This window comes from Protomyctophum parallelum (assembly GCF_964188405.1).
Source record: "Protomyctophum parallelum genome assembly, chromosome: 19".
Classification (NCBI taxonomy): Eukaryota; Metazoa; Chordata; class Actinopteri; order Myctophiformes; family Myctophidae; genus Protomyctophum; species Protomyctophum parallelum.
Genome location: NC_139717.1, coordinates 16,316,509 through 16,344,251, shown reverse-complemented (window position 1 = coordinate 16,344,251; position 27,743 = coordinate 16,316,509).

Sequence of the window (27,743 nt, the reverse complement as noted above, 5' to 3'; positions counted from 1 at the left end):
TGTAACGAAGTGGTCCTCCGTTACTGATATTTGGCACATTTCAATATGTATATTGTTTGACACACAAAGGAAAAGTCATGAGTTTAACTGGTTTATTGAAAGTATTATGAACATGAAAATACCATTATGTAATATGAGACTGTGTTATGGGTACGTGAATACTGACTGCTTCTGTTCTGTCTGTTCCAGTGTGTTCGGGCAAAAGAGTCCCAGGCTACCAGAGCACCATGTATTGGTCTGGACTGGACCACAGTGAAATAGCCATGGGGGTGGTTGAGTTATGCATTGGAGCTGCTAATGATAATGTGATATGTGGGTTATCTTGCAATAGTGGGCATCATTGATATGTACTTACCGGTGTAGGGATATAGAGTTATAGGTTCAGGTGATGTGGGTTATGTGGGGCTCAGAAAAGGGTTGCATGTTTAACCGGTAAAATGGTACAGTCTGCACTGATTGGTTCAGCTGACTATAAAAGGCTGCCAGGAAGCACACACCAACTCGGTGTTGGATTCAGTGAGAGGGCATGGTGGAGCTGCACACCAACATGCCCTATTTGTTTGCTGCCTGTATTCTGCCATTGACCATGCTGTCAACCTTCTTTTTGGAATAAACCATGGTGTGGCTGCTTTTTACATCCTGACTCTGTGCTCATTTCCAGCCGCTTATCGGGCCGACACTACAATAACCCATGTTTTTTTTTTTTCCATTTTTTTCAAATCCTCAAAAATGATGAAAAACTGCGTGCTATAGTATGCCGTACGGTATGGGCTAAAGCCCATGTTCAAAAATGATGAAAAACGAGGTTAATTATTTTTTCAAATTTTCAAAAAACGATGGGCTATAACCCATGTTTTATTTTCCATTTTTTTCAAATCCTCAAAAATTATGAAAAACGGCATGCTATATAGTATGCCGTACGATATGGGCTATAGCCCATGTTCAAAAATGATGACAAACGAGGTTATAATTTTTTTTCAAAATTTCAAAAAACGATGGGCTATAACCCATGTTTTGTTTGTTTTTTTCATTTTTTTCAAATCCTCAAAAATGATGAAAAACGGCGTGCTATAGTATGCCGTACGGTATGGACTATAGCCCATGTTCAAAAATGATGAAAAACAAGGTTATTTTTTTTTTTCAAAATTTAAAAAAACGATGGGCTATAACCAATGTTTTTTTTTTTTTTTTTTCAAATCCTCAAAAATGATGAAAAACGGCGTGCTATAGTATGCCGTACGGTAGGGGCTATAGCCCATGTTCAAAAATGATGAAAAACGAGGTAATTTAGTTTTTCAAATTTTCAAAAAACGATGGGCTATAACCAATGTTTTTTTTTTTTCTTTTTTTTGAAATCCTCGAAAATGATGAAAAACGACTTGCTATAGTATGCCGTACGGTATGGGCTATAGCCCATGGTCGAAAATGATGAAAAACTAGGTTATTATTTTTTTTCCAAAATTTCAAAAAACGATGGGCTATAACCCATGTTTTTTTGTTTTGTTTTTTATCCTCAAAAATGATGAAAAACGGCGTGCTATAGTATGCCGTACGGTAGGGGCTATAGCACATGGTCGAAAATGATGAAAAACGAGGTTAACATTTTTTTTCAAAATTTCAAAAAACGATGGGCTATAACACTTTTTTTTTCTTTTTTTTCTTTTTTTTTTCAAATCCTCAAAAAAACGAGGTAATTTAGTTTTTCAAATTTTCAAAAAACGATGGGCTATAACCAATGTTTTTTTTTTTTCTTTTTTTTGAAATCCTCGAAAATGATGAAAAACGACTTGCTATAGTATGCCGTACGGTATGGGCTATAGCCCATGGTCGAAAATGATGAAAAACTAGGTTATTTATTTTTTTCCAAAATTTCAAAAAACGATGGGCTATAACCCATGTTTTTTTGTTTTGTTTTTTATCCTCAAAAATGATGAAAAACGGCGTGCTATAGTATGCCGTACGGTAGGGGCTATAGCCCATGGTCGAAAATGATGAAAAACAAGGTTAATTTCTTTTTTCAAAATTTCAAAAACGATGGGCTATAACCCATGTTTTTTGTTTTTTTTTCATTTTTTTTAAAATCCTCAAAAATGATGAAAAACGGCGTGCTATAGTATGCCGTACGGTAGGGGCTATAGCCCATGGTCGAAAATGATGAAAAACGAGGTTAACATTTTTTTTCAAAATTTCAAAAAAAGATGGGCTATAACCCATGTTTTTTTTTCTTCATTTTTTTCAAATCCTCAAAAATGATGAAAAACGGCGTGCTATAGTATGCCGTACGGTAGGGGCTATAGCCCATGGTCGAAAATGATGAAAAACGAGGTTAACATTTTTTTCAAAATTTCAAAAAACGATGGGCTATAAAATGTTTTTTGTTTTTTTTTCATTTTTTTCAAATCCTCAAAAATGATGAAAAACGGCGTGCTATAGTATGCCGTACGGTAGGGGCAATAGCCCATGGTCGAAAATGATGAAAAACAAGGTTAATTTTCTTTTTCAAAATTTCAAAAAACGATGGGCTATAACCCATGTTTTTCTTTTTTTTTTCTTTTTTTTCAAATCCTCAAAAATGATGAAAAACGGCGTGCTATAGTATGCCGTACGGTAGGGGCTATAGCCCATGGTCGAAAATGATGAAAAACAAGGTTAATTTTCTTTTTCAAAATTTCAAAAAACGATGGGCTATAACCCATGTTTTTTTTTTCTTCATCTTTTTCAAATCCTCAAAAATGATGAAAAACGGCGTGCTATAGTATGCCGTACGGTAGGGGTTATAGCCCATGGTCGAAAATGATGAAAAACGAGGTTAACATTTTTTTTCAAAATTTCAAAAAACGATGGGCTATAACCCATGTTTTCTTTTTCTTCATTTTTATCAAATCCTCAAAAATGATGAAAAACGGCGTGCTATAGTATGCCGTACGGTAGGGGATATAGCCCATGGTCGAAAATGATGAAAAACGAGGTTAACATTTTTTTTCAAAATTTCAAAAAACGATGGGCTATAACCCATGTTTTTTTTTTTTTTTTTAATCCTCAAAAATGATGAAAAACGGCGTGCTATAGTATGCCGTACGGTAGGGGCTATAGCCCATGGTCGAAAATGATGAAAAACGAGGTTAACATTTTTTTTCAAAATTTAAAAAAACGATGGGCTATAACCCATGTTTTTTTTTTCTTCATTTTTTTCAAATCCTCAAAAATGATGAAAAACGGCGTGCTATAGTATGCCGTACGGTAGGGGATATAGCCCATGGTCGAAAATGATGAAAAACGAGGTTAACATTTTTTTTCAAAATTTCAAAAAACGATGGGCTATAACCCATGTTTTTTTTTCTTCATTTTTTTCAAATCCTCAAAAATGATGAAAAACGGCGTGCTATAGTATGCCGTACGGTAGGGGCTATATAGCCCATGGTCGAAAATGATGAAAAACAAGGTTAACATTTTTTTTCAAATTTTCAAAAAACGATGGGCTATAACCCATGTTTTTTTTTTCTTCATTTTTTTCAAATCCTCAAAAATGATGAAAAACGGCGTGCTATAGTATGCCGTACGGTAGGGGATATAGCCCATGGTCGAAAATGATGAAAAACTAGGTTAACATTTTTGTTCAAAATTTAAAAAAACGATGGGCTATAACCCATGTTTTTTTTTTTTTTTTTTTCAAATCCTCAAAAATGATGAAAAATGGCGTGCTATAATATGCCGTACGGTAGGGGCTATAGCCCATGGTCGAAAATGATGAAAAACGAGGTTAACATTTTTTTTCAAAATTTCAAAAAACGATGGGCTATAACCCATGTTTTTTTGTTGTTGTTTTTTTTGTTTTTTTTTCCAAATCCTCAAAAATGATGAAAAACGGCGTGCTATAGTATGCCGTACGGTAGGGGCAATGGCCATGGTCGAAAATGATGAAAAACGAGGTTAACATTTTTTTTCAAAATTTCAAAAAACGATGGGCTATAACCCATGTTTTTTTTTTCTTCATTTTTTTCAAATCCTCAAAAATGATGAAAAACGGCGTGCTATAGTATGCCGTACGGTAGGGGATATAGCCCATGGTCGAAAATGATGAAAAACGAGGTTAACATTTTTTTTCAAAATTTCAAAAAACGATGGGCTATAACCCATGTTTTATTTTTTTCTTCATTTTTTTCAAATCCTCAAAAATGATGAAAAACGGCGTGCTATAGTATGCCGTACGGTAGGGGCTATAGCCCATGGTCGAAAATGATGAAAAACGAGGTTAACATTTTTTTTCAAAATTTCAAAAAACAATGGGCTATAACCCATGTTTTTTTTTTCTTCATTTTTTTCAAATCCTCAAAAATGATGAAAAACGGCGTGCTATAGTATGCCGTACGGTAGGGGATATAGCCCATGGTCGAAAATGATGAAAAACGAGGTTAACATTTTTGTTCAAAATTTCAAAAAACGATGGGCTATAACCCATGTTTTTTTTTCTTTTTTTTTTTTTCAAATCCTCAAAAATGATGAAAAATGGCGTGCTATAATATGCCGTACGGTAGGGGCTATAGCCCATGGTCGAAAATGATGAAAAACAAGGTTAACATTTTTTTTCAAAATTTCAAAAAACGATGGGCTATAACCCATGTTTTATTTTTTTCTTCATTTTTTTCAAATCCTCAAAAATGATGAAAAACGGCGTGCTATAGTATGCCGTACGGTAGGGCTATACCCATGGTCGAAAATGATGAAAAACGAGGTTAACATTTTTTTTCAAAATTTCAAAAAACAATGTGCTATAACCCATGTTTTCTTTTTCTTCATTTTTTTAAAATCCTCAAAAATGATGAAAAACGGCGTGCTATAGTATGCCGTACGGTAGGGGATATAGCCCATGGTCGAAAATGATGAAAAACGAGGTTAACATTTTTGTTCAAAATTTCAAAAAACGATGGGCTATAACCCATGTTTTTTTTTTTTTTTTTTTTTTTTTTTTTTCAAATCCTCAAAAATGATGAAAAACGGCGTGCTATAGTATGCCGTACGGTAGGGGCAATAGCCCGTGGTCGAAAATGATGAAAAACAACGTTTTTTTTTTTTTTCAAAATTTCAAAAAACGATGGGCTATAACCCATGTTTTTCTTTTTTTTTTCCTTTTTTTTTAAATCCTCAAAAATGATGAAAAACGGCGTGCTATAGTATGCCGTACGGTAGGGGATATAGCCCATGGTCGAAAATGATGAAAAACGAGGTTAACATTTTTTTTCAAAATTTCAAAAAACGATGGGCTATAACCCATGTTTTTTTTTTTTTTTTTTTTTTTAATCCTCAAAAATGATGAAAAACGGCGTGCTATAGTATGCCGTACGGTAGGGGCAATAGCCCGTGGTCGAAAATGATGAAAAACAACGTTTTTTTTTTTTTTCAAAATTTCAAAAAACGATGGGCTATAACCCATGTTTTTCTTTTTTTTTCCTTTTTTTTTAAATCCTCAAAAATGATGAAAAACGGCGTGCTATAGTATGCCGTACGGTAGGGGCTATAGCCCATGGTCGAAAATGATGAAAAACGAGGTTAACATTTTTTTTCAAATTTTCAAAAAACGATGGGCTATAACCCATGTTTTTTTTTTCTTCATTTTTTTCAAATCCTCAAAAATGATGAAAAACGGCGTGCTATAGTATGCCGTACGGTAGGGGCTATAGCCCATGGTCGAAAATGATGAAAAACGAGGTTAACATTTTTTTTCAAATTTTCAAAAAACGATGGGCTATAACCCATGTTTTTTTTTTCTTCATTTTTTTCAAATCCTCAAAAATGATGAAAAACGGCGTGCTATAGTATGCCGTACGGTAGGGGCTATAGCCCATGGTCGAAAATGATGAAAAACGAGGTTAACATTTTTTTTCAAAATTTCAAAAAACGATGGGCTATAACCCATGTTTTCTTTTTTTTTTTCTTTTTTTTTATCCTCAAAAATGATGAAAAATGGCGTGCTATAATATGCCGTACGGTAGGGGCTATAGCCCATGGTCGAAAATGATGAAAAACAAGGTTAATTTTTTTTTTCAAAATTTCAAAAAACGATGGGCTATAACCCATGTTTTTCATTTTTTTCCCATTTTTTTCAAATCCTCAAAAATGATGAAAAACGGCGTGCTATAGTATGCCGTACGGTAGGGGCTATAGCCCATGGTCGAAAATGATGAAAAACGAGGTTAACATTTTTTTTCAAAATTTCAAAAAACGATGGGCTATAACCCATGTTTTTTTTTTTTCATTTTTTTCAAATCCTCAAAAATGATGAAAAACGGCGTGCTATAGTATGCCGTACGGTAGGGGCTATAGCCCATAGTCGAAAATGATGAAAAACGAGGTTAACATTTTTTTTTCAAAATTTCAAAAAACGATGGGCTATAACCCATGTTTTTTTTTCAAATCCTCAAAAATGATGAAAAACGGCGTGCTATAGTATGCCGTACGGTAGGGGCTATAGCCCATGGTCGAAAATGATGAAAAACGAGGTTAACATTTTTTTTCAAAATTTCAAAAAACGATGGGCTATTACCCATGTTTGTTTTTTTGTTTTTTTTTTCAAATCCTCAAAAATGATGAAAAATGGCGTGCTATAATATGCCGTACGGTAGGGGCTATAGCCCATGGTCGAAAATGATGAAAAACGAGGTTAACATTTTTTTTCAAAATTTCAATAAACGATGGGCTATAACCCATGTTTTTCATTTTTTTCCCATTTTTTTCAAATCCTCAAAAATGATGAAAAACGGCGTGCTATAGTATGCCGTACGGTAGGGGCTATAGCCCATGGTCGAAAATGATGAAAAACGAGGTTAACATTTTTTTTCAAAATTTCAAAAAACGATGGGCTATAACCCATGGTTTTTTTTTTCCATTTTTTTCAAATCCTCAAAAATGATGAAAAACGGCGTGCTATAGTATGCCGTACGGTAGGGGCTATAGCCCATAGTCGAAAATGATGAAAAACGAGGTTAACATTTTTTTTCAAAATTTCAAAAAACGATGTTATAACCCATGTTTTTTTTTCAAATCCTCAAAAATGATGAAAAACGGCGTGCTATAGTATGCCGTACGGTAGGGGCTATAGCCCATGGTCGAAAATGATGAAAAACGAGGTTAACATTTTTTTTCAAAATTTCAAAAAACGATGGGCTATAACCCATGTTTTTTTTTTCTTCATTTTTTTCAAATCCTCAAAAATGATGAAAAACGGCGTGCTATAGTATGCCGTACGGTAGGGGATATAGCCCATGGTCGAAAATGATGAAAAACGAGGTTAACATTTTTTTTCAAAATTTCAAAAAACGATGGGCTATATAACCCATGTTTTTTTTTTTTTTCATTTTTTTCAAATCCTCAAAAATGATGAAAAATGGCGTGCTATAATATGCCGTACGGTAGGGGCTATAGCCCATGGTCGAAAATGATGAAAAACGAGGTTAACATTTTTTTTCAAAATTTCAAAAAACGATGGGCTATAACCCATGTTTTTTTTTTTTTTTTTTTTTTTTTTTTTTTTAATCCTCAAAAATGATGAAAAACGACTTCCTATAGTATGTCGTACGGTAGGGGCAATAGCCCATGGTCGAAAATGATGAAAAACAACGTTTTTCTTTTTTTTCAAAATTTCAAAAAACGATGGGCTATAACCCATGTTTTTCTTTTTTTTTAAATCCTCAAAAATGATGAAAAACGGCGTGCTATAGTATGCCGTACGGTAGGGGCTATAGCCCATGGTCGAAAATGATGAAAAACGAGGTTAACATTTTTTTTCAAATTTTCAAAAAACGATGGGCTATAACCCATGTTTTATTTTTCTTAATTTTTTTCAAATCCTCAAAAATGATGAAAAACGGCGTGCTATAGTATGCCGTACGGTAGGGGCTATAGCCCATGGTCGAAAATGATGAAAAACGAGGTTAACATTTTTTTTCAAAATTTCAAAAAACTATGGGCTATAACCCATGTTTTTTTTTTTTTCATTTTTTTCAAATCCTCAAAAATGATGAAAAACGGCGTGCTATAGTATGCCGTACGATAGGGGATATAGCCCATGGTCGAAAATGATGAAAAACGAGGTTAACATTTTTTTTCAAAATTTCAAAAAACGATGGGCTATAACCCATGTTTTTTTTTTTTTTTTTTTTTTTTTTTTTTAATCCTCAAAAATGATGAAAAACGACTTCCTATAGTATGTCGTACGGTAGGGGCAATAGCCCATGGTCGAAAATGATGAAAAACAACGTTTTTCTTTTTTTTCAAAATTTCAAAAAACGATGGGCTATAACCCATGTTTTTCTTTTTTTTTAAATCCTCAAAAATGATGAAAAACGGCGTGCTATAGTATGCCGTACGGTAGGGGCTATAGCCCATGGTCGAAAATGATGAAAAACGAGGTTAACATTTTTTTTCAAATTTTCAAAAAACGATGGGCTATAACCCATGTTTTATTTTTCTTAATTTTTTTCAAATCCTCAAAAATGATGAAAAACGGCGTGCTATAGTATGCCGTACGGTAGGGGCTATAGCCCATGGTCGAAAATGATGAAAAACGAGGTTAACATTTTTTTTCAAAATTTCAAAAAACTATGGGCTATAACCCATGTTTTTTTTTTTTTCATTTTTTTCAAATCCTCAAAAATGATGAAAAACGGCGTGCTATAGTATGCCGTACGATAGGGGATATAGCCCATGGTCGAAAATGATGAAAAACGAGGTTAACATTTTTTTTCAAAATTTCAAAAAACGATGGGCTATAACCCATGTTTTTTTTTTTTTTTTTTTTTTTTAAATCCTCAAAAATGATGAAAAATGGCGTGCTATAATATGCCGTACGGTAGGGGCTATAGCCCATGGTCGAAAATGATGAAAAACAAGGTTAATTTTTTTTTTTCAAAATTTCAAAAAACGATGGGCTATAACCCATGTTTTTCATTTTTTTCCCATTTTTTTCAAATCCTCAAAAATGATGAAAAACGGCGTGCTATAGTATGCCGTACGGTAGGGGCTATAGCCCATGGTCGAAAATGATGAAAAACGAGGTTAACATTTTTTTTCAAAATTTCAAAAAACGATGGGCTATAACCCATGTTTTTTTTTTTTCATTTTTTTCAAATCCTCAAAAATGATGAAAAACGGCGTGCTATAGTATGCCGTACGATAGGGGATATAGCCCATGGTCGAAAATGATGAAAAACGAGGTTAACATTTTTTTTCAAAATTTCAAAAAACGATGGGCTATAACCCATGTTTTTTTTTTTTTTTTTTTCAAATCCTCAAAAATGATGAAAAATGGCGTGCTATAATATGCCGTACGGTAGGGGCTATAGCCCATGGTCGAAAATGATGAAAAACAAGGTTAATTTTTTTTTCCAAAATTTCAAAAAACGATGGGCTATAACCCATGTTTTTCATTTTTTTCCCATTTTTTTCAAATCCTCAAAAATGATGAAAAACGGCGTGCTATAGTATGCCGTACGGTAGGGGCTATAGCCCATGGTCGAAAATGATGAAAAACGAGGTTAACATTTTTTTTCAAAATTTCAAAAAACGATGGGCTATAACCCATGTTTTTTTTTTTTTTTTTTTTTTAAATCCTCAAAAATGATGAAAAACGGCGTGCTATAGTATGCCGTACGATAGGGGATATAGCCCATGGTCGAAAATGATGAAAAACGAGGTTAACATTTTTTTTCAAAATTTCAAAAAACGATGGGCTATAACCCATGTTTTTTCTTTTTTTTTTTTTTTTAAATCCTCAAAAATGATGAAAAATGGCGTGCTATAATATGCCGTACGGTAGGGGCTATAGCCCATGGTCGAAAATGATGAAAAACAAGGTTAATTTTTTTTTTCAAAATTTCAAAAAACGATGGGCTATAACCCATGTTTTTCATTTTTTTTCCCATTTTTTTCAAATCCTCAAAAATGATGAAAAACGGCGTGCTATAGTATGCCGTACGGTAGGGGCTATAGCCCATGGTCGAAAATGATGAAAAACGAGGTTAACATTTTTTTTCAAAATTTCAAAAAACGATGGGCTATAACCCATGTTTTTTTTTTTTCATTTTTTTCAAATCCTCAAAAATGATGAAAAACGGCGTGCTATAGTATGCCGTACGGTAGGGGCTATAGCCCATAGTCGAAAATGATGAAAAACGAGGTTAACATTTTTTTTCAAAATTTCAAAAAACGATGGGCTATAACCCATGTTTTTTTTTTCTTCATTTTTTTCAAATCCTCAAAAATGATGAAAAACGGCGTGCTATAGTATGCCGTACGGTAGGGGCTATAGCCCATGGTCGAAAATGATGAAAAACGAGGTTAACATTTTTTTTCAAATTTTCAAAAAACGATGGGCTATAACCCATGTTTTTTTTTTCTTCATTTTTTTTAAATCCTCAAAAATGATGAAAAACGGCGTGCTATAGTATGCCGTACGGTAGGGGCTATAGCCCATGGTCGAAAATGATGAAAAACGAGGTTAACATTTTTTTTCAAAATTTCAAAAAACGATGGGCTATAACCCATGTTTTTTTTTTTTTTTTTTTTTTTTTAATCCTCAAAAATGATGAAAAACAACTTCCTATAGTATGCCGTACGGTAGGGGCTATAGCCCATGGTCGAAAATGATGAAAAACGAGGTTAACATTTTTTTTCAAAATTTCAAAAAACGATGGGCTATAACCCATGTTTTTTTTTGTTTTTTTTTTTTCAAATCCTCAAAAATGATGAAAAACGGCGTGCTATAGTATGCCGTACGGTAGGGGCTATAGCCCATAGTCGAAAATGATGAAAAACGAGGTTAACATTTTTTTTCAAAATTTCAAAAAACGATGGGCTATAACCCATGTTTTTTTTTTCTTAATTTTTTTCAAATCCTCAAAAATGATGAAAAACGGCGTGCTATAGTATGCCGTACGGTAGGGGCTATAGCCCATGGTCGAAAATGATGAAAAACGAGGTACATTTTTTTTTTCAAAATTTAAAAAAACGATGGGCTATAACCCATGTTTTTTTTTTTTCTTTTTTTTCAAATCCTCAAAAATGATGAAAAACGGCGTGCTATAGTATGCCGTACGGTAGGGGCAATAGCCCATGGTCGAAAATGATGAAAAACAACGTTTTTTTTTTTTTTTCAAAATTTCAAAAAACGATGGGCTATAACCCATGTTTTAATTTTTTTTCTTTTTTTCAAATCCTCAAAAATGATGAAAAACGGCGTGCTATAGTATGCCGTACGGTAGGGGATATAGCCCATGGTCGAAAATGATGAAAAACGAGGTTAACATTTTTTTTCAAAATTTAAAAAAACGATGGGCTATAACCCATGTTTTTTTTTTTTTTTCATTATTTTCAAATCCTCAAAAATGATGAAAAATGGCGTGCTATAATATGCCGTACGGTAGGGCTATAGCCCATGGTCGAAAATGATGAAAAACAAGGTTAATCTTTTTTTTCAAAATTTCAAAAACGATGGGCTATAACCCATGTTTTTTGTTTTTTTTTCATTTTTTTCAAATCCTCAAAAATGATGAAAAACGGCGTGCTATAGTATGCCGTACGGTAGGGGCAATAGCCCATGGTCGAAAATGATGAAAAACAAGGTTTTTTTTTTTTTTCAAAATTTCAAAAAACGATGGGCTATAACCCATGTTTTTTTTTTCTTCATTTTTTTCAAATCCTCAAAAATGATGAAAAACGGCGTGCTATAGTATGCCGTACGGTAGGGGATATAGCCCATGGTCGAAAATGATGAAAAACGAGGTTAACATTCTTTTTTCAAAATTTCAAAAAACGATGGGCTATAACCCATGTTTTTTTTTTTTTTCAATATTTTCAAATCCTCAAAAATGATGAAAAATGGCGTGCTATAATATGCCGTACGGTAGGGCTATAGCCCATGGTCGAAAATGATGAAAAACAAGGTTAATCTTTTTTTTCAAAATTTCAAAAACGATGGGCTATAACCCATGTTTTTTTTTTTTTTTTCTTTTTTTTTAAATCCTCAAAAATGATGAAAAACGGCATGCTATAGTATGCCGTACGGTAGGGGCAATAGCCCATGGTCGAAAATGATGAAAAACAACGTTATTTTTTTTTTTTCAAAATTTCAAAAAACGATGGGCTATAACCCATGTTTTTCTTTTTTTTTATCTATTTTTTCAAATCCTCAAAAATGATGAAAAACTACTTGCTATAGTATGCCGTACGGTAGGGGCTATAGCCCATGGTCGAAAATGATGAAAAACAAGGTTAATCTTTTTTTTCTAAATTTCAAAAAACGATGGGCTGTAACCCATGTTTTTTTTTTTTTTTTTTTTTTCAAATCCTCAAAAATGATGAAAAATGGCGTGCTATAATATGCTGTACGGTAGGGGCTATAGCCCATGGTCGAAAATGATGAAAAACGAGGTTAACATTTTTTTTCAAAATTTCAATAAACGATGGGCTATAACCCATGTTTTTTTTTTTTTTTTCATTTTTTTTAAATCCTCAAAAACGGCGTGCTATAGTATGCCGTACGGTAGGGGCAATAGCCCATGGTCGAAAATGATGAAAAACAACGTTTTTTTTTTTTTTTCAAAATTTCAAAAAACGATGGGCTATAACCCATGTTTTTTTTTTCTTCATTTTTTTCAAATCCTCAAAAATGATGAAAAACGGCGTGCTATAGTATGCCGTACGGTAGGGGATATAGCCCATGGTCGAAAATGATGAAAAACGAGGTTAACATTTTTTTTCAAAATTTAAAAAAACGATGGGCTATAACCCATGTTTTGTTTGTTTTTTCATTATTTTCAAATCCTCAAAATTATGAAAAATGGCGTGCTATAATATGCCGTACGGTAGGGCTATAGCCCATGGTCGAAAATGATGAAAAACAAGGTTAATCTTTTTTTTCAAAATTTCAAAAACGATGGGCTATAACCCATGTTTTTTGTTTTTTTTTCATTTTTTTCAAATCCTCAAAAATGATGAAAAACGGCGTGCTATAGTATGCCGTACGGTAGGGGCAATAGCCCATGGTCGAAAATGATGAAAAACAAGGTTATTTTTTTTTTCCAAAATTTCAAAAAACGATGGGCTATAACCCATGTTTTTTTTTTCTTCATTTTTTTCAAATCCTCAAAAATGATGAAAAACGGCGTGCTATAGTATGCCGTACGGTAGGGGATATAGCCCATGGTCGAAAATGATGAAAAACGAGGTTAACATTCTTTTTTCAAAATTTCAAAAAACGATGGGCTATAACCCATGTTTTTTTTTTTTTTCAATATTTTCAAATCCTCAAAAATGATGAAAAATGGCGTGCTATAATATGCCGTACGGTAGGGCTATAGCCCATGGTCGAAAATGATGAAAAACAAGGTTAATCTTTTTTTTCAAAATTTCAAAAACGATGGGCTATAACCCATGTTTTTTGTTTTTTTTTCCATTTTTTTCAAATCCTCAAAAATGATGAAAAACGGCGTGCTATAGTATGCCGTACGGTAGGGGCAATAGCCCATGGTCGAAAATGATGAAAAACAAGGTTAATTTTTTTTTTCAAAATTTCAAAAAACGATGGGCTATAACCCATGTTTTTCATTTTTTTTCCATTTTTTTCAAATCCTCAAAAATGATGAAAAACGGCGTGCTATAGTATGCCGTACGGTAGGAGCTATATCCCATGGTCGAAAATGATGAAAAACGAGGTTAACATTTTTTTTCAAAATTTCAAAAAACGATGGGCTATAACCCATGTTTTTTTTTTCTTCTTTTTTTTCAAATCCTCAAAAATGATGAAAAACGGCGTGCTATAGTATGCCGTACGGTAGGGGCTATAGCCCATGGTCGAAAATGATGAAAAACTAGGTTAACATTTTTTTTTCAAAATTTCAAAAAACGATGGGCTATAACCCATGTTTTTTTTTTCTTCATTTTTTTCAAATCCTCAAAAAGGATGAAAAACGACTTGCTATAGTATGCCGTACGGTAGGGGCTATAGCCCATGGTCGAAAATGATGAAAAACAAGGTTAATCTTTTTTTTCAAAATTTCAAAAACGATGGGCTATAACCCATGTTTTTTTTTTTTTTTTTTTTTTTTTAAATCCTCAAAAATGATGAAAAACGGCGTGCTATAGTATGCCGTACGGTAGGGGCTATAGCCCATGGTCGAAAATGATGAAAAACAAGGTTAATCTTTTTTTTCAAAATTTCAAAAACGATGGGCTATAACCCATGTTTTTTTTTTTTTTTTTTTTTTTTTTAATCCTCAAAAATGATGAAAAACGGCGTGCTATAGTATGCCGTACGGTAGGGGATATAGCCCATGGTCGAAAATGATGAAAAACAAGGTTAATCTTTTTTTTCAAAATTTCAAAAACGATGGGCTATAACCCATGTTTTTTTTTTTTTTTTTCTTTTTTTTAAATCCTCAAAAATGATGAAAAACGGCGTGCTATAGTATGCCGTACGGTAGGGGATATAGCCCATGGTCGAAAATGATGAAAAACGAGGTTAACATTTTTTTTCAAAATTTCAAAAAACGATGGGCTATAACCCATGTTTTTTTTTGTTTTTTTGTTTTCAAATCCTCAAAAATGATGAAAAATGGCGTGCTATAATATGCCGTACGGTAGGGGCTATAGCCCATAGTCGAAAATGATGAAAAACAAGGTTAATCTTTTTTTTCAAAATTTCAAAAACGATGGGCTATAACCCATGTTTTTTTTTTTTTTTTTTTTTTTTTTAAATCCTCAAAAATGATGAAAAACGGCGTGCTATAGTATGCCGTACGGTAGGGGCTATAGCCCATGGTCGAAAATGATGAAAAACAAGGTTAATCTTTTTTTTCAAAATTTCAAAAACGATGGGCTATAACCCATGTTTTTTTTTTTTTTTTTTTTTTTTTAAATCCTCAAAAATGATGAAAAACGGCGTGCTATAGTATGCCGTACGGTAGGGGATATAGCCCATGGTCGAAAATGATGAAAAACGAGGTTAACATTTTTTTTCAAAATTTCAAAAAACGATGGGCTATAACCCATGTTTTTTTTTTTTTTTTTTTTTTCAAATCCTCAAAAATGATGAAAAATGGCGTGCTATAATATGCCGTACGGTAGGGGCTATAGCCCATGGTCGAAAATGATGAAAAACAAGGTTAATTTTTTTTTCAAAATTTCAAAAAACGATGGGCTATAACCCATGTTTTTTTTTTCTTCATTTTTTTCAAATCCTCAAAAAGGATGAAAAACGACTTGCTATAGTATGCCGTACGGTAGGGGCTATAGCCCATGGTCGAAAATGATGAAAAACAAGGTTAATCTTTTTTTTCAAAATTTCAAAAACGATGGGCTATAACCCATGTTTTTTTTTTTTTTTTTTTTTTTTTCAAATCCTCAAAAATGATGAAAAACGGCGTGCTATAGTATGCCGTACGGTAGGGGATATAGCCCATGGTCGAAAATGATGAAAAACGAGGTTAACATTTTTTTTCAAAATTTCAAAAAACGATGGGCTATAACCCATGTTTTTTTTTTCTTCATTTTTTTCAAATCCTCAAAAATGATGAAAAACTACTTGCTATAGTATGCCGTACGGTAGGGGCTATAGCCCATGGTCGAAAATGATGAAAAACAAGGTTAATCTTTTTTTTCAAAATTTCAAAAACGATGGGCTATACCCATGTTTTTTGTTTTTTTTTCATTTTTTTCAAATCCTCAAAAATGATGAAAAACGGCGTGCTATAGTATGCCGTACGGTAGGGGCAATAGCCCATGGTCGAAAATGATGAAAAACAAGGTTAATCTTTTTTTTCAAAATTTCAAAAAACGATGGGCTATATTATATAACCCATGTTTTTCTTTTTTTTCCCTTTTTTTTCAAATCCTCAAAAATGATGAAAAACGGCGTGCTATAGTATGCCGTACGGTAGGGGCTATAGCCCATGGTCGAAAATGATGAAAAACGAGGTTAACATTTTTTTTCAAAATTTCAAAAAACGATGGGCTATAACCCATGTTTTTTTTTTCTTCATTTTTTTCAAATCCTCAAAAATGATGAAAAACGGCGTGCTATAGTATGCCGTACGGTAGGGGCTATAGCCCATGGTCGAAAATGATGAAAAACGAGGTTAACATTTTTTTTCAAAATTTCAAAAAACGATGGGCTATAACCCATGTTTTTTTTTTTTCATTTTTTTTAAATCCTCAAAAATGATGAAAAACGGCGTGCTATAGTATGCCGTACGGTAGGGGATATAGCCCATGGTCGAAAATGATGAAAAACGAGGTTAACATTTTTTTTCAAAATTTCAAAAAACGATAGGCTATAACCCATGTTTTTTTTTCTTCATTTTTTTCAAATCCTCAAAAATGATGAAAAACGGCGTGCTATAGTATGCCGTACGGTAGGGGCTATAGCCCATGGTCGAAAATGATGAAAAACGAGGTAATTTTTTTTTTCAAAATTTCAAAAAACGATGGGCTATAACCCATGTTTTTTTTTTTTTCATTTTTTTTAAATCCTCAAAAATGATGAAAAACGGCGTGCTATAGTATGCCGTACGGTAGGGGATATAGCCCATGGTCGAAAATGATGAAAAACGAGGTTAACATTTTTTTTCAAAATTTCAAAAAACGATGGGCTATAACCCATGTTTTTTTTCATGTTTTTCAAATCCTCAAAAATGATGAAAAACGACTTCCTATAGTATGCCGTACGGTAGGGGCTATAGCCCATGGTCGAAAATGATGAAAAACAAGGTTAATCTTTTTTTTCAAAATTTCAAAAACGATGGGCTATAACCCATGTTTTTTGTTTTTTTTTCATTTTTTTCAAATCCTCAAAAATGATGAAAAACGGCGTGCTATAGTATGCCGTACGGTAGGGGCAATAGCCCATGGTCGAAAATGATGAAAAACAAGGTTAATTTTTTTTTTCAAAATTTCAAAAAACGATGGGCTATAACCCATGTTTTTCTTTTTTTTTTCTTTTTTTTCAAATCCTCAAAAATGATGAAAAACGGCGTGCTATAGTATGCCGTACGGTAGGGGCTATAGCCCATGGTCGAAAATGATGAAAAACGAGGTTAACATTTTTTTTCAAAATTTCAAAAAACGATGGGCTATAACCCATGTTTTATTTTTCTTCATTTTTTTCAAATCCTCAAAAATGATGAAAAACGGCGTGCTATAGTATGCCGTACGGTAGGGGCTATAGCCCATGGTCGAAAATGATGAAAAACGAGGTTAACATTTTTTTTCAAAATTTCAAAAAACGATGGGCTATAACCCATGTTTTTTTTTTCTTCATTTTTTTCAAATCCTCAAAAATGATGAAAAACGGCGTGCTATAGTATGCCGTACGGTAGGGGATATAGCCCATGGTCGAAAATGATGAAAAACGAGGTTAACATTTTTTTTCAAAATTTCAAAAAACGATGGGCTATAACCCATGTTTTTTTTTCTTCATTTTTTTCAAATCCTCAAAAATGATGAAAAACGGCGTGCTATAGTATGCCGTACGGTAGGGGCTATAGCCCATGGTCGAAAATGATGAAAAACGAGGTAATTTTTTTTTATAAAATTTCAAAAAACGATGGGCTATAACCCATGTTTTTTTTTCTTCATTTTTTTCAAATCCTCAAAAATTATGAAAAACGGCGTGCTATAGTATGCCGTACGGTAGGGGCTATAGCCCATGGTCGAAAATGATGAAAAACGAGGTTAACATTTTTTTTCAAAATTTCAAAAAACGATGGGCTATAACCCATGTTTTTTTTTTCTTCATTTTTTTTAAATCCTCAAAAATGATGAAAAACGGCGTGCTATAGTATGCCGTACGGTAGGGGATATAGCCCATGGTCGAAAATGATGAAAAACGAGGTTAACATTTTTTTTCAAAATTTCAAAAAACGATGGGCTATAACCCATGTTTTTTTTTCTTCATTTTTTTCAAATCCTCAAAAATGATGAAAAACGGCGTGCTATAGTATGCCGTACGGTAGGGGCTATAGCCCATGGTCGAAAATGATGAAAAACGAGGTAATTTTTTTTTTTCAAAATTTCAAAAAACGATGGGCTATAACCCATGTTTTTTTTTTTTTCATTTTTTTTAAATCCTCAAAAATGATGAAAAACGGCGTGCTATAGTATGCCGTACGGTAGGGGATATAGCCCATGGTCGAAAATGATGAAAAACGAGGTTAACATTTTTTTTCAAAATTTCAAAAAACGATGGGCTATAACCCATGTTTTTTTTCATTTTTTTCAAATCCTCAAAAATGATGAAAAACGACTTCCTATAGTATGCCGTACGGTAGGGGCTATAGCCCATGGTCGAAAATGATGAAAAACAAGGTTAATCTTTTTTTTCAAAATTTCAAAAACGATGGGCTATAACCCATGTTTTTTGTTTTTTTTTCATTTTTTTCAAATCCTCAAAAATGATGAAAAACGGCGTGCTATAGTATGCCGTACGGTAGGGGCAATAGCCCATGGTCGAAAATGATGAAAAACAAGGTTAATTTTTTTTTCAAAATTTCAAAAAACAATGGGCTATAACCCATGTTTTTCTTTTTTTTTTTTCTTTTTTTTCAAATCCTCAAAAATGATGAAAAACGGCGTGCTATAGTATGCCGTACGGTAGGGGCTATAGCCCATGGTCGAAAATGATGAAAAACGAGGTTAACATTTTTTTTCAAAATTTCAAAAAACGATGGGCTATAACCCATGTTTTATTTTTCTTCATTTTTTTCAAATCCTCAAAAATGATGAAAAACGGCGTGCTATAGTATGCCGTACGGTAGGGGCTATAGCCCATGGTCGAAAATGATGAAAAACGAGGTTAACATATTTTTTCAAAATTTCAAAAAACGATGGGCTATAACCCATGTTTTTTTTTCTTCATTTTTTTCAAATCCTCAAAAATGATGAAAAACGGCGTGCTATAGTATGCCGTACGGTAGGGGCTATAGCCCATGGTCGAAAATGATGAAAAACGAGGTAATTTTTTTTTTTCAAAATTTCAAAAAACAATGGGCTATAACCCATGTTTTTTTTTCTTCATTTTTTTCAAATCCTCAAAAATGATGAAAAACGGCGTGCTATAGTATGCCGTACGGTAGGGGCTATAGCCCATGGTCGAAAATGATGAAAAACAAGGTTAATCTTTTTTTTCAAAATTTCAAAAACGATGGGCTATAACCCATGTTTTTTGTTTTTTTTTCATTTTTTTCAAATCCTCAAAAATGATGAAAAACGGCGTGCTATAGTATGCCGTACGGTAGGGGCTATAGCCCATGGTCGAAAATGATGAAAAACAAGGTTAATCTTTTTTTTCAAAATTTCAAAAACGATGGGCTATAACCCATGTTTTTTGTTTTTTTTTCATTTTTTTCAAATCCTCAAAAATGATGAAAAACGGCGTGCTATAGTATGCCGTACGGTAGGAGCTATAGCCCATGGTCGAAAATGATGAAAAACGAGGTTAACATTTTTTTTCAAAATTTCAAAAAACGATGGGCTATAACCCATGTTTTTTTTTTCTTCATTTTTTTCAAATCCTCAAAAATGATGAAAAACGGCGTGCTATAGTATGCCGTACGGTAGGGGCTATAGCCCATGGTCGAAAATGATGAAAAACAAGGTTAATTTTTTTTTTCAAAATTTCAAAAAACGATGGGCTATAACCCATGTTTTTCTTTTTTTTTCCTTTTTTTTCAAATCCTCAAAAATGATGAAAAATGGCGTGCTATAGTATGCCGTACGGTAGGGGCTATAGCCCATGGTCGAAAATGATGAAAAACAAGGTTAATTTTTTTTTTCAAAATTTCAAAAAACGATGGGCTATAACCCATGTTTTTCATTTTTTTTTCCATTTTTTTCAAATCCTCAAAAATGATGAAAAACGGCGTGCTATAGTATGCCGTACGGTAGGAGCTATAGCCCATGGTCGAAAATGATGAAAAACGAGGTTAACATTTTTTTTCAAAATTTCAAAAAACGATGGGCTATAACCCATGTTTTTTTTTTCTTCATTTTTTTCAAATCCTCAAAAATGATGAAAAACGGCGTGCTATAGTATGCCGTACGGTAGGGGCTATAGCCCATGGTCGAAAATGATGAAAAACGAGGTTAACATTTTTTTTTCAAAATTTCAAAAAACGATGGGCTATAACCCATGTTTTTTGTTTTTTTTTCATTTTTTTCAAATCCTCAAAAATGATGAAAAACGGCGTGCTATAGTATGCCGTACGGTAGGGGCAATAGCCCATGGTCGAAAATGATGAAAAACAAGGTTAATCTTTTTTTTCAAAATTTCAAAAAACGATGGGCTATAAGTAACCCATGTTTTTCTTTTTTTTTTCTTTTTTTTCAAATCCTCAAAAATGATGAAAAACGGCGTGCTATAGTATGCCGTACGGTAGGGGCTATAGCCCATGGTCGAAAATGATGAAAAACGAGGTTAACATTTTTTTTCAAAATTTCAAAAAACGATGGGCTATAACCCATGTTTTTTTTTTCTTCATTTTTTTCAAATCCTCAAAAATGATGAAAAACGGCGTGCTATAGTATGCCGTACGGTAGGGGCTATAGCCCATGGTCGAAAATGATGAAAAACGAGGTTAACATTTTTTTTCAAAATTTCAAAAAACGATGGGCTATAACCCATGTTTTTTTTTCTTCTTTTTTTTCTTTTTTTCTTCAAATCCTCAAAAATGATGAAAAACGGCGTGCTATAGTATGCCGTACGGTAGGGGCAATAGCCCATGGTCGAAAATGATGAAAAACAACGTTATTTTTTTTCCCCAAAATTTCAAAAAACGATGGGCTATAACCCATGTTTTTCTTTTTTTTTCCATTTTTTTCAAATCCTCAAAAATGATGAAAAACGGCGTGCTATAGTATGCCGTACGGTAGGGGCTATAGCCCATGGTCGAAAATGATGAAAAACTAGGTTAACATTTTTTTTCAAAATTTCAAAAAACGATGGGCTATAACCCATGTTTTATTTTTCTTCATTTTTTTTAAATCCTCAAAAATGATGAAAAACGGCGTGCTATAGTATGCCGTACGGTAGGGGCTATAGCCCATGGTCGAAAATGATGAAAAACGAGGTTAACATTTTTTTTCAAAATTTCAAAAAACGATGGGCTATAACCCATGTTTTTTTTTTCTTCATTTTTTTCAAATCCTCAAAAATGATGAAAAACGGCGTGCTATAGTATGCCGTACGGTAGGGGATATAGCCCATGGTCGAAAATGATGAAAAACGAGGTTAACATTTTTTTACAAAATTTCAAAAAACGATGGGCTATAACCCATGTTTTTTTTTTCTTCATTTTTTTCAAATCCTCAAAAATGATGAAAAACGACTTCCTATAGTATGCCGTACGGTAGGGGCTATAGCCCATGGTCGAAAATGATGAAAAACGAGGTTAACATTTTTTTTCAAAATTTCAAAAAACGATGGGCTATAACCCATGTTTTTTGTTTTTTTTTTCATTTTTTTCAAATCCTCAAAAATTATGAAAAATGGCATGCTATAGTATGCCGTACGGTAGGGGCAATAGCCCATGGTCGAAAATGATGAAAAACAAGGTTAAAGATGGAGTGCCACCATTTTTTTCCACCCTAAAACATGATCATCAGGTATTATTACAATATAAGGGGGAAGAACTTTTTCCAAAAAGTGTACTGTATTTGTTAAAATCATGCTTTTATGTGGACACGCCCACCAGTTCATTAAGTATGCCTGGTTTACCTGGTGGGTGGTGATGGGTGGTGATCCACCTGAACTGAAGCCACACCCACAGCTGTAGTTGTATGATAAAGGGGGAGGGGTTAGGGGAGGGGCTGATAGTGTGGTGTCACAATATTACTGTTTACTTCATTGGCCCGTTTGACTGTCAAGGGTTCAGCCTCCAGGAAGAAACCCTAAATACAAAGTCAATACACAATTGCACATGAAAACAACTCCAGTCTGTCTAATTAAGTACTGTCACCTCATAGACACATGAAAAACTGGAAAAATTAAAAAATTGTGGCACTCCATCTTTAATTCTTTTTTTTCAAAATTTCAAAAAACGATGGGCTATAACCCATGTTTTTCTTTTTTTTTTCTTTTTTTTCAAATCCTCAAAAATGATGAAAAACGGCGTGCTATAGTATGCCGTACGGTAGGGGCTATAGCCCATGGTCGAAAATGATGAAAAACGAGGTTAACATTTTTTTTCAAAATTTCAAAAAACGATGGGCTATAACCCATGTTTTTTTTTTCTTCATTTTTTTCAAATCCTCAAAAATGATGAAAAACGGCGTGCTATAGTATGCCGTACGGTAGGGGCTATAGCCCATGGTCGAAAATGATGAAAAACGAGGTTAACATTTTTTTTCAAAATTTCAAAAAACGATGGGCTATAACCCATGTTTTTTTTTCTTATTTTTTTTCTTTTTTTCTTCAAATCCTCAAAAATGATGAAAAACGGCGTGCTATAGTATGCCGTACGGTAGGGGCAATAGCCCATGGTCGAAAATGATGAAAAACAACGTTATTTTTTTTTCCCAAAATTTCAAAAAACGATGGGCTATAACCCATGTTTTTCTTTTTTTTCCCATTTTTTTCAAATCCTCAAAAATGATGAAAAACGGCGTGCTATAGTATGCCGTACGGTAGGGGCTATAGCCCATGGTCGAAAATGATGAAAAACGAGGTTAACATTTTTTTTCAAAATTTCAAAAAACGATGGGCTATAACCCATGTTTTATTTTTCTTCATTTTTTTCAAATCCTCAAAAATGATGAAAAACGGCGTGCTATAGTATGCCGTACGGTAGGGGCTATAGCCCATGGTCGAAAATGATGAAAAACGAGGTTAACATTCTTTTTCAAAATTTCAAAAAACGATGGGCTATAACCCATGTTTTTTTTTTCTTCATTTTTTTCAAATCCTCAAAAATGATGAAAAACGGCGTGCTATAGTATGCCGTACGGTAGGGGATATAGCCCATGGTCGAAAATGATGAAAAACGAGGTTAACATTTTTTTACAAAATTTCAAAAAACGATGGGCTATAACCCATGTTTTTTTTTCTTCATTTTTTTCAAATCCTCAAAAATGATGAAAAACGGCGTGCTATAGTATGCCGTACGGTAGGGGCTATAGCCCATGGTCGAAAAGGATGAAAAACGAGGTAATTTTATTTTTTCAAAATTTCAAAAAACGATGGGCTATAACCCATGTTTTTTTTTTCTTCATTTTTTTCAAATCCTCAAAAATGATGAAAAACGGCGTGCTATAGTATGCCGTACGGTAGGGGATATAGCCCATGGTCGAAAATGATGAAAAACAAGGTTAACATTTTTTTTCAAAATTTCAAAAAACGATGGGCTATAACCCATGTTTTGTTTTTTTTCATTTTTTTCAAATCCTCAAAAATGATGAAAAACAACTTCCTATAGTATGCCGTACGGTAGGGGCTATAGCCCATGGTCGAAAATGATGAAAAACAAGGTTAATCTTTTTTTTCAAAATTTCAAAAACGATGGGCTATAACCCATGTTTTTTGTTTTTTTTTCTTTTTTTTCAAATCCTCAAAAATGATGAAAAACGGCGTGCTATAGTATGCCGTACGGTAGGGGCAATAGCCCATGGTCGAAAATGATGAAAAACAAGGTTAATTTTTTTTTTCAAAATTTCAAAAAACGATGGGCTATAACCCATGTTTTTTTTTTCTTCATTTTTTTCAAATCCTCAAAAATGATGAAAAACGGCGTGCTATAGTATGCCGTACGGTAGGGGATATAGCCCATGGTCGAAAATGATGAAAAACAACGTTATTTCTTTTTTTCAAAATTTCAAAAAACGATGGGCTATAACCCATGTTTTTCTATTTTTTTCTTTTTTTTCAAATCCTCAAAAATGATGAAAAACGGCGTGCTATAGTATGCCGTACGGTAGGGGCTATAGCCCATGGTCGAAAATGATGAAAAACGAGGTTAACACTTTTTTTTCAAAATTTCAAAAAACGATGGGCTATAACCCATGTTTTATTTTTCTTCATTTTTTTCAAATCCTCAAAAATGATGAAAAACGGCGTGCTATAGTATGCCGTACGGTAGGGGCTATAGCCCATGGTCGAAAATGATGAAAAACGAGGTTAACATTTTTTTTCAAAATTTAAAAAAACGATGGGCTATAACCCATGTTTTTTTTTTCTTCATTTTTTTCAAATCCTCAAAAATGATGAAAAACGGCGTGCTATAGTATGCCGTACGGTAGGGGCAATAGCCCATGGTCGAAAATGATGAAAAACAAGGTTAATTTTTTTTTTCAAAATTTCAAAAAACGATGGGCTATAACCCATGTTTTTCTTTTTTTTTTCTTTTTTTTCAAATCCTCAAAAATGATGAAAAACGGCGTGCTATAGTATGCCGTACGGTAGGGGCTATAGCCCATGGTCGAAAATGATGAAAAACGAGGTTAACATTTTTTTTCAAAATTTCAAAAAACGATGGGCTATAACCCATGTTTTTTTTTTCTTCATTTTTTTCAAATCCTCACAAATGATGAAAAACGGCGTGCTATAGTATGCCGTACGGTAGGGGCTATAGCCCATGGTCGAAAATGATGAAAAACGAGGTTAACATTTTTTTTCAAAATTTCAAAAAACGATGGGCTATAACCCATGTTTTTTTTGTTTGTTATTTTTTTCTTTTTTTCAAATCCTCAAAAATGATGAAAAACGGCGTGCTATAGTATGCCGTACGGTAGGGGCAATAGCCCATGGTCGAAAATGATGAAAAACAACGTTATTTTTTTTCCCCAAAATTTCAAAAAACGATGGGCTATAACCCATGTTTTTCATTTTTTTTTCATTTTTTTCAAATCCTCAAAAATGATGAAAAACGGCGTGCTATAGTATGCCGTACGGTAGGGGCTATAGCCCATGGTCGAAAATGATGAAAAACGAGGTTATCATTTTTTTTCAAAATTTCAAAAAACGATGGGCTATAACCCATGTTTTATTTTTCTTCATTTTTTTCAAATCCTCAAAAATGATGAAAAACGGCGTGCTATACTATGCCGTACGGTAGGGGCTATAGCCCATGGTCGAAAATGATGAAAAACGAGGTTAACATATTTTTTCAAAATTTCAAAAAACGATGGGCTATAACCCATGTTTTTTTTTTCTTCATTTTTTTCAAATCCTCACAAATGATGAAAAACGGCGTGCTATAGTATGCCGTACGGTAGGGGCTATAGCCCATGGTCGAAAATGATGAAAAACGAGGTTAACATTTTTTTTCAAAATTTCAAAAAACGATGGGCTATAACCCATGTTTTTTTTGTTTGTTATTTTTTTCTTTTTTTCAAATCCTCAAAAATGATGAAAAACGGCGTGCTATAGTATGCCGTACGGTAGGGGCAATAGCCCATGGTCGAAAATGATGAAAAACAACGTTATTTTTTTTCCCCAAAATTTCAAAAAACGATGGGCTATAACCCATGTTTTTCTTTTTTTTTTCATTTTTTTCAAATCCTCAAAAATGATGAAAAACGGCGTGCTATAGTATGCCGTACGGTAGGGGCTATAGCCCATGGTCGAAAATGATGAAAAACGAGGTTATCATTTTTTTTCAAAATTTCAAAAAACGATGGGCTATAACCCATGTTTTATTTTTCTTCATTTTTTTCAAATCCTCAAAAATGATGAAAAACGGCGTGCTATAGTATGCCGTACGGTAGGGGCTATAGCCCATGGTCGAAAATGATGAAAAACGAGGTTAACATTTTTTTTCAAAATTTCTAAAAACGATGGGCTATAACCCATGTTTTTTTTTTCTTCATTTTTTTCAAATCCTCAAAAATGATGAAAAACGGCGTGCTATAGTATGCCGTACGGTAGGGGATATAGCCCATGGTCGAAAATGATGAAAAACAACGTTATATCTTTTTCTCCAAAATTTCAAAAAACGATGGGCTATAACCCATGTTTTTCTTTTTTTTTCTTTTTTTTCAAATCCTCAAAAATGATGAAAAACGGCGTGCTATAGTATGCCGTACGGTAGGGGCTATAGCCCATGGTCGAAAATGATGAAAAACGAGGTTAACACTTTTTTTTCAAAATTTCAAAAAACGATGGGCTATAACCCATGTTTTATTTTTCTTCATTTTTTTCAAATCCTCAAAAATGATGAAAAACGGCGTGCTATAGTATGCCGTACGGTAGGGGCTATAGCCCATGGTCGAAAATGATGAAAAACGAGGTTAACATTTTTTTTCAAAATTTCAAAAAACGATGGGCTATAACCCATGTTTTTTTTTTCTTCATTTTTTTCAAATCCTCAAAAATGATGAAAAACGGCGTGCTATAGTATGCCGTACGGTAGGGGCTATAGCCCATGGTCGAAAATGATGAAAAACGAGGTAAATTCTTTTTTTCAAAATTTCAAAAAACGATGGGCTATAACCCATGTTTTTTTTTTCTTCATTTTTTTCAAATCCTCAAAAATGATGAAAAACGGCGTGCTATAGTATGCCGTACGGTAGGGGATATAGCCCATGGTCGAAAATGATGAAAAACAACGTTATTTCTTTTTTTCCAAAATTTCAAAAAACGATGGGCTATAACCCATGTTTTTCTTTTTTTTTCTTTTTTTTCAAATCCTCAAAAATGATGAAAAACGGCGTGCTATAGTATGCCGTACGGTAGGGGCTATAGCCCATGGTCGAAAATGATGAAAAACGAGGTTAACACTTTTTTTTCAAAATTTCAAAAAACGATGGGCTATAACCCATGTTTTATTTTTCTTCATTTTTTTCAAATCCTCAAAAATGATGAAAAACGGCGTGCTATAGTATGCCGTACGGTAGGGGCTATAGCCCATGGTCGAAAATGATGAAAAACGAGGTTAACATTTTTTTTCAAAATTTCAAAAAACGATGGGCTATAACCCATGTTTTTTTTTTTTCATTTTTTTCAAATCCTCAAAAATGATGAAAAACGGCGTGCTATAGTATGCCGTACGGTAGGGGCAATAGCCCATGGTCGAAAATGATGAAAAACAAGGTTAATTTTTTTTTCAAAATTTCAAAAAACGATGGGCTATAACCCATGTTTTTCTTTTTTTTCCCTTTTTTTTCAAATCCTCAAAAATGATGAAAAACGGCGTGCTATAGTATGCCGTACGGTAGGGGCTATAGCCCATGGTCGAAAATGATGAAAAACGAGGTTAACATTTTTTTTCAAAATTTCAAAAAACGATGGGCTATAACCCATGTTTTTTTTTTCTTCATTTTTTTCAAATCCTCACAAATGATGAAAAACTGCGTGCTATAGTATGCCGTACGGTAGGGGCTATAGCCCATGGTCGAAAATGATGAAAAACGAGGTTAACATTTTTTTTCAAAATTTCAAAAAACGATGGGCTATAACCCATGTTTTTTTTTTTTTTTTTTTTTTTCAAATCCTCAAAAATGATGAAAAACGGCGTGCTATAGTATGCCGTACGGTAGGGGCAATAGCCCATGGTCGAAAATGATGAAAAACAACGTTATTTTTTTTCCCAAAATTTCAAAAAACGATGGGCTATAACCCATGTTTTTTCTTTTTTTTTTCTTTTTTTTCAAATCCTCAAAAATGATGAAAAACGGCGTGCTATAGTATGCCGTACGGTAGGGGCTATAGCCCATGGTCGAAAATGATGAAAAACGAGGTTAACATTTTTTTTCAAAATTTCAAAAAA